The sequence below is a fragment of the Trachemys scripta genome, chromosome 4 (genome assembly GCF_013100865.1).
Source record: "Trachemys scripta elegans isolate TJP31775 chromosome 4, CAS_Tse_1.0, whole genome shotgun sequence".
Classification (NCBI taxonomy): Eukaryota; Metazoa; Chordata; order Testudines; family Emydidae; genus Trachemys; species Trachemys scripta.
In genome coordinates this window covers 87851757-87864448 of record NC_048301.1, presented here as the reverse complement: position 1 = coordinate 87864448, position 12692 = coordinate 87851757, and positions in this window count along the sequence as shown.

Genomic DNA, 12692 nt, shown 5'->3' with positions numbered 1-12692 from the left:
GGCGAGAAGCGGCGCGGGCGAGCGATGTGCTGGCCACGGCTTCTCGCCGCCCCCATTGGCCCGGGACGGCGAACCGCGGCCAGTGGGGGCCGCGATCGGCCGAACCTGCCGCATCAGCAGGTAAATAAAACTGGCCCAGCCCGCCAGGGTGCTTACCCTGGCGAGCCGCGTGCTGAACGTTGCCGACCCCTGTACTAGAGCATAAATTCAAAAACTGCTTTGGCTTATTTGATGTTAACCGTCTCTCTCTCTCTCTCTCTCTCTCTCATGATATTGCTGGGTGACACAGAATTACAAAAGGCTGGGATCACTGTTATGAGGGGATAGTCTCAGAAGAACTGAAAGCTTTGCAGGTTCTATAAACTCATGAATAGTGAGTCCAATAATTGTGTCACATCTGACACCAGAAAATGTTTAGCTCTTGATAAAATAAGCCCTCCATACAGAAATCTTTCCTCCCCTCTGCCTCCGACCCCAAGATATAGACCTTGTGTAAGCAATCAGTTCTGACTTAAGTCCATAAAGAACTGGAATTTCAAAGCTAAAACTCCAGCTCATATATGCAGACTAAACTATTTCTCCCTCTCTCCCCCACTGTATTACATTGGCTCAAATTGTCTTTTAAACTATATGGAGAAATCTGCACCAAGGATCCCCTCTTACTGGCATCCCCCCATCTACAATGACTACTTTAAATTACCCTATGAGGTTTTCAAATACATTTTTTTCTGACCTTTAATTAAAGAATATCTCTGTTGGGGAACTCATTTTTGTTCATACCCTGGATTGCTTAATACAAGTTTCACTGTACTTTGATTGTATCATAAGAACTCATCATATAAAGACATCGTAAAGTTTCTATGGACACATATGAAAAAAGTTATTACTGCTATTTACAGTTACAAAGATATTTCCAATGCGACTATTCTACCTCTGATTCCCTTTCACACATATTCATATCACTAAAAAATGGCCAAATTACATTTTAAGGAACTATGTATGAAGTATTAATTTCCATGTTAAAGTCATTCTGGCCAAGATTCTGCCTGGAGTCAATACTTGTGAACAAATTATAAAAGGCCTTATCAAAACTCTAAAACAGGGGTTTTCAAACGGGGGGTCAGAACACCTCAGGGGGTTGTAAGGTTAGTATGTGGGGGATTGCAAGCTGTCAGCCTCCACCCCAAACCCCACTTTGCCACCAGCATTTATAATGGTGTTAAATATATTTTAAAGTGTTTTTAATTTATAAGGGGGGTCACACTCAGAGGCTTGCTATGTGAAAGAGGTCACCAGTACAATAGTTTGAGAATCACTGCTCTAAAAGACCCTTCAGAATACTCACTTCATCCATGTGTTTTATTTGCACAGAGAGATTTACATGCATCACTCCTAGGGTGACCAGATGTCTCAATTTTATAGGGATAATCCCGATATTTGGGGCTTTGTCTTATATGGGTGCCAATTATCTCCCACTCGCTGTCCCAATTTTTCACCCTTGCTATCTAGTCACCCTAATCACTCCATAAGAGTTACATGGGTAAATTTTGTACACTAAGTTAAAAACCTATGAGAAAATGTTTCAAATTAATTGTTTTATTCTTCAGAGATCTAATTGAGCTTTGTCCAAAGCATAATACAGATAGAGTAGCATAAGATAGTAATACAAAATGTATTTCTGTCCCTTTGCTGAGCAGCAGCAGAATCTGAGGCTTACAAGGTCAGTTTTCCTTTTGAGGAAGGAATCAGTGATGTAGAAAAGCATTTTCAAAATTTTCACATATCCTATTTCCTTCAACAGGGATGATAACAAACAGTACACAGGCAACTCCTTTCTTGCAGCAACCTCATGTAAGGTGCCATTGCTCTGTTCTAAGAAGCTGCTGGCTCTGCTCAGGACTCACAGAAAACACAGACAGATCCAACTATTTAAACACATGCCCTTTTTCCTCCTCAGTCCCTAAACTTTACAGCTGGGAAACCCCTAACCCAAAGCTCCCTCAGACCACATAGTGCAGAAAGGTGGCCTGGCCATTAACCCTCTGTGATGGGGTGTATCTATCCCACATTGGCCCCACAGGGGTTAACTGTGCATTGCAGGCTGAGGAAGCCACACCCCTCCAACCCTGCTGGGCATGCTCAGCCTGGAGACAGAGTATAAAGGGAAGCACAAGCTCAGTTGGGTCAGACCACTGAGGAGGATGCATGCATATTGTGGGAGCCAAATCCCAGGTAAACACCTGAGAAAGGACTGAGGGATAGCTCAGTGGTTTGAGCATTGGCCTGCTAAACCCAGGGTTGTGAGTTCAATCCTTGAGGGGGTCACTTAGGGATCTGGGGCAAAATCAGTACTTGGTCCTGCTAGTGAAGGTAGTGGGCTGGACTTGACCTTTCAAGGTCTGTTCTAGGAGATAGGATATCTCCATTATTCTTTTATTTTACTTTATTGTGGACTTCACCAGCATATGACCCTAGAGAAAAAGAGGGCCCATGGACTGCTTACTGGGAGACCAGGTAGGAAATAGCCCAGGGGAAATAGATATTAGTCCAGTCATGGGACCAGGAAACCCCACTGTGTTTCAGTGGGAGCCTTGCTGACCCAGTGGTGGGACCTTCCTGCCACTGTTAAGGTCCTGGGCTGGGACCAGTGGAGCAGATGGGCACAGGTCCCCTTACCCCCTTCTGCCAACCCCATACCAGGGTGGCAGCTTCTCCCCACTTTAGGCCTAGAGTCTTGCAGTTGTCTACTGCAGTGGTTCTCAAACTAGGACTGCTGCTTGTTCAGGGAAAGCCCCTGGCAAGCTGGGCTGGCTTGTCTACCTGCTGCATCTGCAGGTTTGGCTGATCATGGCTCCCAGGGGCCATGGTTTGCTGCTCCAGGCCAATGGGGGCTGTGGGAAGGGCGGCCAGCATGTCCCTCGGCCTGCGCCACTTCCTGTAGCCCCCATTGGTCTGGAGCAGTGAACCGCAGCCAGTGGGAGCTGTGATTGGCTGAACCTGCAGATGCCGCAGGTAAACCAACTGGCCCACTAGGGGCTTTTCCTGAACAAGTGGCGGACCAGCTTTGAGAACCACTGGTCTACTGTTCACCTGAGTCAGAATGCTAGACTATTGAGAATGAGTTTGCTGTTCTGCCCTATCAGAGGGCCTGTGCAACCCAGACTTTGATTTGATGCTCTATTCTGCTTGAGGGCCTGAAACTCTGGGGAGCAGCTCATCTACTCTGACTACTAGGTCACACTGCCCTCAGAGCAAGGGGTAACCCAAAGGATTCTGACCGCTAGCTCGTGCTCTCCTGTTTTTAGGCCATTGGAGAGACGCTAGCAATCAGGATACAAGTTCCCTGCTGACCATATGCGACTGGGCACCCCTTGATGTATCTATCCTGTGACACCCTCCTTTTGTGCTGCTGCTCTGCAATACCAAGTCAGCTCAAAAATGTCTAAAGGCCCAGACAAGGAAGAGTGCTTTAACCCACACAATACCCTTAAGGACTTTCTGAGATGCTACTGCATGGTATCTAAGGCTATGTCTACACTACAAATTACTTTGGTATAACTTATGTCACTCAGGAGTGTGAATAATCTACACCCTTGAGTGATGTAAATTATACTGACCTAAGCAATGGTGTAGACAGCGCTAAGTCAGTGGCAGAGTTTCTCCTGCCAACACAGATACCACCTCTCAGAGGCAGTATTTATTAAGCTAACGGGAGAGCTATCTTCCCCTGGGCTTAGAGCGTCTTCACCAATAGTGCTACTGATGTAGTATAGACCTAGCCTAACTCTTTCCATGGAGAGGTTCATCCTGGATGCTTGTACATCTGTGATCATAAATGCACAAAAAATTAGAACCTTTCACCATAACAGTATAGTTCAATGCATTTAGTAACTTGTGCACAACATTCAGGGACACTAATAATGAAAACAGGTTTCCATCTGGGTAGCCTTTCTGTGTATCTGTTCACATACTTTTAGATGTGAAATGGTTATTTTTTCTTGAATTAAAGACAGTACAGTAACACCTTACTTAATGTTGTAGTTATGTTCCTGAAAAATGCGACTTTAGGTGAATCCAATTTGCCCATAAGAATTAATGTAAATGAGGGGGTTAGGTTCCAGGGAATTTTTTTTCACCAGACAAAAGACTATAAAATACACACACACACACACACACACACACACACTATAAGTCTTTTAAACAATTTAATACTGGTACACAGTGATGATGATTGTGATGCTTGGTTGAGGTGGAGGAGTCAGAGGGTGGGATATTTCCCAGGAAATGCCTTACTGCTAAATGATAAACTAGCAATTGGCTGAGCTCTCAAGGGTTAACTCTCTCACTCTACAAGGCAGCAGGAATGGAGGAAGGGAGACAGCATCACAGACGGAGACACACATCCTGTGTGTGTGTGAGAGAGAGAGATGCGCATTTCCCCTTTAAGTACACTGCCTTGTTAATTAGATCAGCTTGCTGAGACTGCAGCTGCTGCCAGCAAGCTCCCTCTGTCCTGAGCCCTGTCGTGTTGTGTGTGTCCCCTGCTCTATGGAAGATGGGGTAAGCGGGGTGCAGGAGCAGAGGGACACCCTGACATTAGTACTTGTCTTCCTCTCCTTCCCCCTGCACAGCAAGCAGGAGTCTCAGGGAGCAGCTCCAAGGCAGAGGGCAGGAGCAGCACATGGCAGTGGGGGGAGGGACAGATGCAATTGCTGGCCTGCTGCTACACAGGGAACTTAGGGGAGCTGCCGGTCCACCCTGGTTCCAAGCCCCCACCAGCTAGCTGCAACGGGCTGCTCTTACTGCAAGCAGTGGACAAAGCAGGCGGCTGCCAAACGACATTAGAAGGGAGCATTGCACAACTTTAAATGAGCATGTTCCCTAATTGATCAGCAACGAAACAACGTTAACTGGGATGACTTTAAGTGAGGAGTTACTGTAGCTAGCTACTAGGATTAAATTAAGCAATTTTCCTGAATTAAAGACCGTGGCTAGCTTCTAGGATCAGGACTGGTTCTCCAAACATAAAATTCTCAGGCTCTACAAATAAAATCTCCCCTCCCTGGCTTCTCTCATTTATTTTATTTATTTATTTTGTGTGTGTGTGTGTGTATATATGTATATACATATATATACACACGTGTATATATATGTGTATATACAAAGTTTTTTCCCCATGGTGTTAGTGAATTTACTGCATATGACAAATGCCAAACTATATTTGCCCTTTTCCAGTCCTCTGGAATCTCTCCTGTCTTCCATGACTTTTCTAAGATAATCACTAATGGCTCAGATATCTCCTCAGTCAGTTCCTTGGGTATTCTAGGATGTATTTCATCAGGCCCTGGTGACTTGAAGACTTCTAACTTGTCTAAGTAACTTCTAATTTGTTCTTTTCCTCTAATCCTATCTCATTTTCACCGGCATTGACTATGATAGACATCCAATCACTGCCAACCTTTTTGGTGAAAACCAAAACAAAAAAGTCACTTAGCATTTCTGCCATTTCCACAGTTTCTGTTATTGTTTTCCACACCTCATTGAGTAACTACCTTGTCCTTGGTCTTCCTCTTGCTTCTAATTTATTTGTAGAATGTTTTCTTGTTACCTTTTATGTCTCATCTTGTTTTGTGCCTTGGCCTTTCTAATATAATATAATCAATAAGGGCTGGTCTACACTGGGGTGGGTGGATCGATCCAAGATAAGCAACTTCAGCTACGTGTATAGCGAATAGCGTAGCTGAAGTCAAAGTATCTTGGATCAAATTACCTGGGGTCCACACGGTGTGGGATCGATGGCCGCGGCTCCCCGGTTGACTGCACTACCGCTGCTTGCGCTGGTGGAGTTCCGGAGTCGACGGTGAGCACGTTCGGGGATTGATATATCACGTCTTGACGAGACGCGATACATCGATCCCGGATAAATTGATTGCTACCTGCCCATACGGTGGGTAGTGAAGACGTACCCTAAGAGTGTTAAATAGAAGTTCTTGCTGCTTTCATTCAAAGTACAACAGAAATTAGACAACCAGTGGTTCAAATAATGGTGGTCGACAGTGGTCTGTCTTTGCTAGTATATTTGCCTTTCCTAACACACTAGTTGGAGCCACACTAATGGTAGCAAGGGGGAAATTAAAAACAAGTCTAGCATTGAGAAATTGGTGGTCAGGTTCTGTAAACCAGTGCTTCTCAAAGCCGGTCCACCACTTGTTCAGGGAAAGCCCCTGGTGATCCGGGCTGGTTTGTTTACCTGCTGCGTCCACAGGTTCGGCCAATCGCAGCTCCCACTAGCAGCAGTTCACTGTCCCAGGCCAATGGGGGCTGCGGCGGGAAGCAGCGCGGGCTGAGGGATGTGCTGGCTGCCCTTCCCACGGCCCCCATTGGCCTGTAGCAGTGAACTGCAGCCAGTGGGAGCCGCGATCGGCCAAACCTGCGGACGCGGTAGGTAAACAAACCGGCCTGGACCACCAGGGGCTTTCCCTGAACAAGTGGTGACCCGACTTTGAGAAGCACTGCTGTAAACCATTTAAATCTGGTATAGGGCAGGCTCTCCAGGAAGGGATGTTTGTGAATTGTCATATGTCTGTTACCTACAGTCACATGTGCAATCCTAGGTGCTATGTCAATTTGTTCTACTGAGGACTCAGTCATGTCGAATGTGTTTAAAAGGAAACACAGGCTGTAAAATGGCAGATCTGATAAAAGGGCTAATACTGCCCAATTTAAATCACCAGTCATACAAGTAGCTCTATAAAAGCACCAAAATGCAGATGGAAAAAGGTACTGTATGTGTTTAGGACCCCTAAGCTAGCACAGGTGAGTTCTGACCTGATTCCCTTCTGTACCTTTGCCCCTGCATTCTCAGCACACCAGCTCCCTGCCCTCTGGACCTGCTGGGACACCTCTTTTCCTGGGGAGCTCCAGATCCCATGTACTTCTCTTAGATTCCCATGGGAAACAGGGAGACTTAAGCAGGAAATGGGGATAATAAGACTTGCTACCCACAAACACTCCTCATCTCTACATGTCTTTATGGTGTCAGCTAGATTTCTGCAGTCTGTGTGAGTAGAGCATCTCCCCTCCTGTCAGGCCTTGGAGTGTCACTACTACAGGTGCATGAGCCCCTCATTCTCCCTGTGTACAGCAAGAAGGTGCATTCACAGTGGGAGCTGCACCAAGAAGGCCACGAGCAATGGCAGGGCAAGGGCTGAGATGATCCCATATCTCTTGGAGCTGGGCCTAAAACAGACAGTCTCCTGAAAGAACCAGGCCCTCAGGAACCTCCCTACCTGGGGTTGATGTGGGGCCTGTAAAATCAATGAAGTTAACATGGCTTTTTTTCCTTGGCTGGACAAGACAGAGCATTTCTCCTCCTGCCCCTCACCAGAGCATCTGGGCTACTCTTCCTCCTCCTTTATTCTAATAGACGAGGCCCCATCAAGTGGCCAACAAATAATATTTTATTAAATTATAAATCAAAAATGTTGTATTTATTTCTGCTTCAGTAGCTCCAGGACCTAAATGTGTAGTAACATAATTTATTTTTACTTACTTTTAATAGCCTGCCTGTCACTGCAGCAGAGCAACAGATACGTAGTGAGGGATGAGTAGAAAATAAAAACAAGTTTTCAGTTGAAAGTAAAAAGAGAACATGTAAAGGAGAATTAATATCTAAATAGGCAACTAATGCATTGCATCATTTGCATTAAATCTCCAGATTTCTGGATATTCAGCCTTACCTTCTATGAATCTCATTCACTTTAAAAAAAAAAAAAAGGCTTGTTAAATACTTTTTTAAAAAAATGAAAATTCATAACAAAGAAATATTAAATGAAACCTTGCTTCAGTTTCCATAGGAAACTGAAACAACTTAGTGGAGGCTATTAAATTCAGATGCAACAGCAACACTGCTCATACACTATTTTTTACTTAAGGAAATTAACCTAACTTTCTGGAACTTGGAGTCTCTCCTCAGCCCTAGGAACTTGTTTTGTTTTATATCTGTTGCCTTAGGCATGAACTTTGAACTCCAAGCAAGCTGAAATGTTTTATGTAACATATGTCATAGAGCCTATTTTTCTATTCCTTGATTGAAATTAGAGTTTAGAGAGCACAAATGAACCCATATTTTATTTTCCCTACTGGTAAGATTCAGCTTACTTTCCACTGAACACTTTTTTTTTTTTAAGCAAATCACTCACAAAAGCATCTGCATTAGTGTTGGTCTTTTATAGACCTTTCCTAAGTTAAAACATAGATTACAAACATAACTACATGTCCTTAGGGCTTTAGGATGATTGCCAGCAAAAGAAAATCTAAAAAACAATGAAGATAAAAGTACTGCAAACAATAACTACACAAAATAATCAGATCTGGCTGTTACTGAAAATAATGTAATGAATAGCCTGACAATCTAAAGACTTTCTCGTAACTTTTAATGCAGGAAGCTGGTCTGAGAAGACATTAAAACAAAGAGTGGCTGAAGCCTTACATGTTTTCAAGGGCCTGCAATCTATTAGTCAAACAAGGGTCCCATCACAAAGTTCCCTTTTTTTAACCACAATAGTATATTGCTGATATGGATTATAGTACAGTACCAAAATCCTATGATTTGTCTCAGAGTCCCCAGTAAAGACAGTATCTGATATTAAACACTGGGTTTTAGCCACGTGACCATGAAAATCTATAGCAAGAACATTTCACAACTGGTACTAGACAAATATGCCTGTCAATACTTCCTGGTTAGCCCCAAGCCACTAAGACCAATGTATGGAAGATTTCAGATCTTTCTGCAGATCTCATGTTTTTCTTTCCTTCATAAAGCCTAATTCTGACTTCATCTATAAAAGGATCAGGTTGCAGGTCCATTGACTTCAATGGGCATTGTACCCAAGTATCTGAGGGCTGAACTTGGCCAGTAGTGTTTCATTTAATCTGGCTTCTGATTTTGAACTTTAATAAAACTCTATGATGTTTTCCAATGTTCTATAAGTGTAGAAAATTGGAAAATTAAACTAAGTGTAGACACTAGTGACACAACATATTTTGGGTTTTATTATCAATTACACTGAGGCCCTGATCCTGCAAAGACTGACACCTGTGCATAACTTTATGCTCTGTGAGTGGTTCCACTGAAGTTAATGGACCATCTCACAGTTTGTAAAGTTACCATGGAAATATTGGGACCTCAGCCATTCTGGCAAAGGCCTTAAAGTGATTGCAACTGTAATTTATGCCCACTTTAACTCCCCTTTATTGGCCTTACAGTAAATGAGAATACAATCATTAGATTCACTCACATTTTTCATAATCTATTTTTGATTATTACAAGCAAAACATTCTTACATTTCATCAAACCATTTCATACTCAGCATATATATAATTAATTGACATGCAGAGTAGTCTAGTGAATTGATCAGAGGGATAGAAGCTAACCCTTCCTCAGCTTAGCCACTGACTTGATGTGTGACCTTGAGCAAACTTACACTCTGGCTCTGTATCCCTATTTGTTTTGGGATTTTTTTTGTCCAAGATTTTTTAAAATTTTGTTTTTTAACAGGTTGCTAAAATGTACAGTTCTGAGCTCCAGTACCAGGCAGATGTTCTGCAGCTGTTGTACTCTTCAAGGGTCTCCAGCTTGCTTTAAAGCAAATTAGTTGGCTCCAGCTAGCAGATGCAAATACCCAGCAAACCACACTCAGATCCTCAGCTATGGTTAGATGCTCCTAAAAACGATTACACACAACTAAATCTATTATAATATATAAACACACAGTTTCTCCATTTAAGTGGGGGTAATAATACTTAACCTACCTCATTCACAGGCTTAGGCCACTATTCCTGAAGATAACTTTAATCACCTGAAGAGTCCCATTGATTTCAGTGGAATACCCACCTCGTATGCGTCAAGTTAGGCACATGCTTAGATACCTTCCTTAAATAGGGGTTTTAATTCAGTAAGGAGTGTCTAGTGCTTTGAAAATATAAAATGATGTATAAATGCTAGGTAATATTAGTATTATCTGATCAGCATGCCCATATATTGTTTTTTCCAGTAGGGGAGGCAGAATATTTTTGGCCTCTTGCATGTCAGTGAAGGGAAAAGCATGTCTCAATCTGACTTCCCCAGGCAACATCTCTCAGCCAAAAAGCCAGAGTGTCACATGCCATCCACTTTGCTAAGAGACTGCACACCACATTCCACAGCATGTAGCACCCTCTCTCACACATTGTATAAGCAGCTTGGATTTTGTGTCCTATCACACGCACGGAGGTCTGAGAAGGGATACAGAAAACAAAGAATATTTTTAACATGCAGTAGTCACTATTTCTATTGAATTAGACCTCAGTTTCTTAACTAAAAGGCAAATCCTACCTACATCCTACAAGGGTGGGGTGCTGAGGTGAGAGGGCAGGATGCTGGAATCCTATATAATATGCAATATGGATCTTCTGTGAGTTCCCTACACCCTTATTGGGACAATGGAAAGAACTGGTGGGGACACTCAGCTATCAAGATCCACTCCCAGGAGGGAGTGAGAAACATCATCAGAGACATAGGGATTGCTTCTCTACAGCCTAGGGTTGAGGATTCCTTCTTCCAAGACATTCCCCATAACAGCCAGTTAATTCAAGATCAGGATTTGTTCACCATTACTATGGATTATGTGTTGCCCTCAAATGAAGAACTTCCTCTATATTGTGTCCATCTCAGTTGGGGGGGAGAGGGGGGAAACCTTTCACTGGTTTTATGGGCACACAATCTTCCAGGGAGTTTCACAATTCAATTGATTAAAAGAGTGTGTGAATTAAAAGAACATACCTGTGTGTTCTAACAGAAGTCAGCATTTGTGCTGCACTCTCCCAACTTGGATTAGTAATCATTCCTCATGATGTGCTCTGGTCTCTCCATAGGCTCTTGTATCTTGCTTTGTCTCAGATTCTTTCTTCAGGCTCCTTATAGTAATTCTCCTTAGCTCTTGTGTACTAACTAATATTGTTCACTGACATTCTTTCTAGCAGCATAGCAGGACATCATGTTACAGGATGCGGTGGATAAGGCTGGCCAATGCTTTAATCTTGTTTAGTAGGCTCTCCTTCTGAAGACATTAATGTGCTAATCCCACTGCTCAGTTGTTTGTGCCGTGGCCTGACAAGTATCTGATCTTATCCATTTGTCCTGCACAGAGGCCCATAAAAAAGCAAACATGCTTGGTGCCTGGAACAAAAATCAGGTACCAATGAGACAAGCACTTGGCACCAGCCGTTGAGGAGGCTATTTCAGTTCTCAGAAGCCTAATTACAGAGGAAAAAGTTTTGAATAGTTAGTATCCAGTCCAAAATATTAGAAGCTAATCACGTTTCACAAAACAGGATCCAAAATAATATTCTCTAATATATAGAGAAAGCAACCTTTTAAAGAGCTGTAACATGACGTTACTGGTGTGCTGTATAACCTGGTAAGCCTAAGTGTAGCAGGCATCTTTCTTAAACCTTGGTATTTTTGTTTTGTTTTGTTATGTTTAAAGCATGTTTTTCTATTGGGGCTACTGAATGTTCTAAGCAGTTTGTGGCTTGGCTTCTTTATGAGGAAAGGATCCATGTGGGTTCAAGTAGCAGACTGTCTGCTTCTGCAAATTTCAACTGTAAATTTGCTATTGGTCTAATGTATAAAAACCAGAATTTTTTAAATTTCTTAAGTTGTAATTATCCCTTTTGGGTTAATAATGCACTAACAAATCTATGGTTGTTGAACCTGAATATTTCCACCAGTGAGGATCAAATTCTACTCATCTGGCTCACATAAGTAGCCCCAATGAAGTCAGTTTTATTGGGCCAGATTAATTTACACTACTGCAGTTCCAGAATAAATTCATTGACTTCCTGGATTTACTCCACACGTACACTGTGTAATCTGTAGTAAAAACTGGCCCAGTCTGATTACTTGCTTAAGTAAGTTTAACAGGCTATGACCTAAACGTTAGTGTGAAGTAGGGTGATGGGTTTTTTAAGCAGTCTTAATAAATAACTGAACAAATGAGACATGCATTCAATATCTATAGTCTGGTCCTGTCCCTGTTTTTTGGAAATGGTACCATTTATACCGATTACATGTAGAGTTCTATCTCAAATTGGAATTTCTTTGGGTTAACATATTTTTAGCCTTTCTAAAAGGATATGCCTCTGCTATAACTGCCAAGCCTTTGTATGCTTAATTATACCATAGTTATAGAATGATCAATAATAAATCTTCATGATGAATTAGAATCCTTTGAGGGGTCAGCAAACATAGATAAGGATTATCCAGTAGATAAAGTGTACTTGGACTTCAGAAAGCCTTTGACAAGATCCCTCACCAAAGGATTTAAGCAAAGTAAGCATGGGATAAGAGAGAAGGTCCTCTCATGGATCAGTAACTAGTTAAGACAGGATATATAGAGTAGAAATAAATGGAGGTAAATAGCAGGGTCCCCCAAAGATCTATACTGGGACCAGTGCTGTACAACATATTCATAAATGATCTGGAAAAAGAGGTAAACAATGAGGTGGCAGTGTTTGCAGATGATACAAAATTATTCAAGATAGTTAAGTCCAAAGCAGACAGTGAGATTCTTTTTATTTCTTCACAAAACTGGATGACGGGGCAAGAAAATGACAGATGGAATTCCATGTTGATAAATGCAAAGCAATGC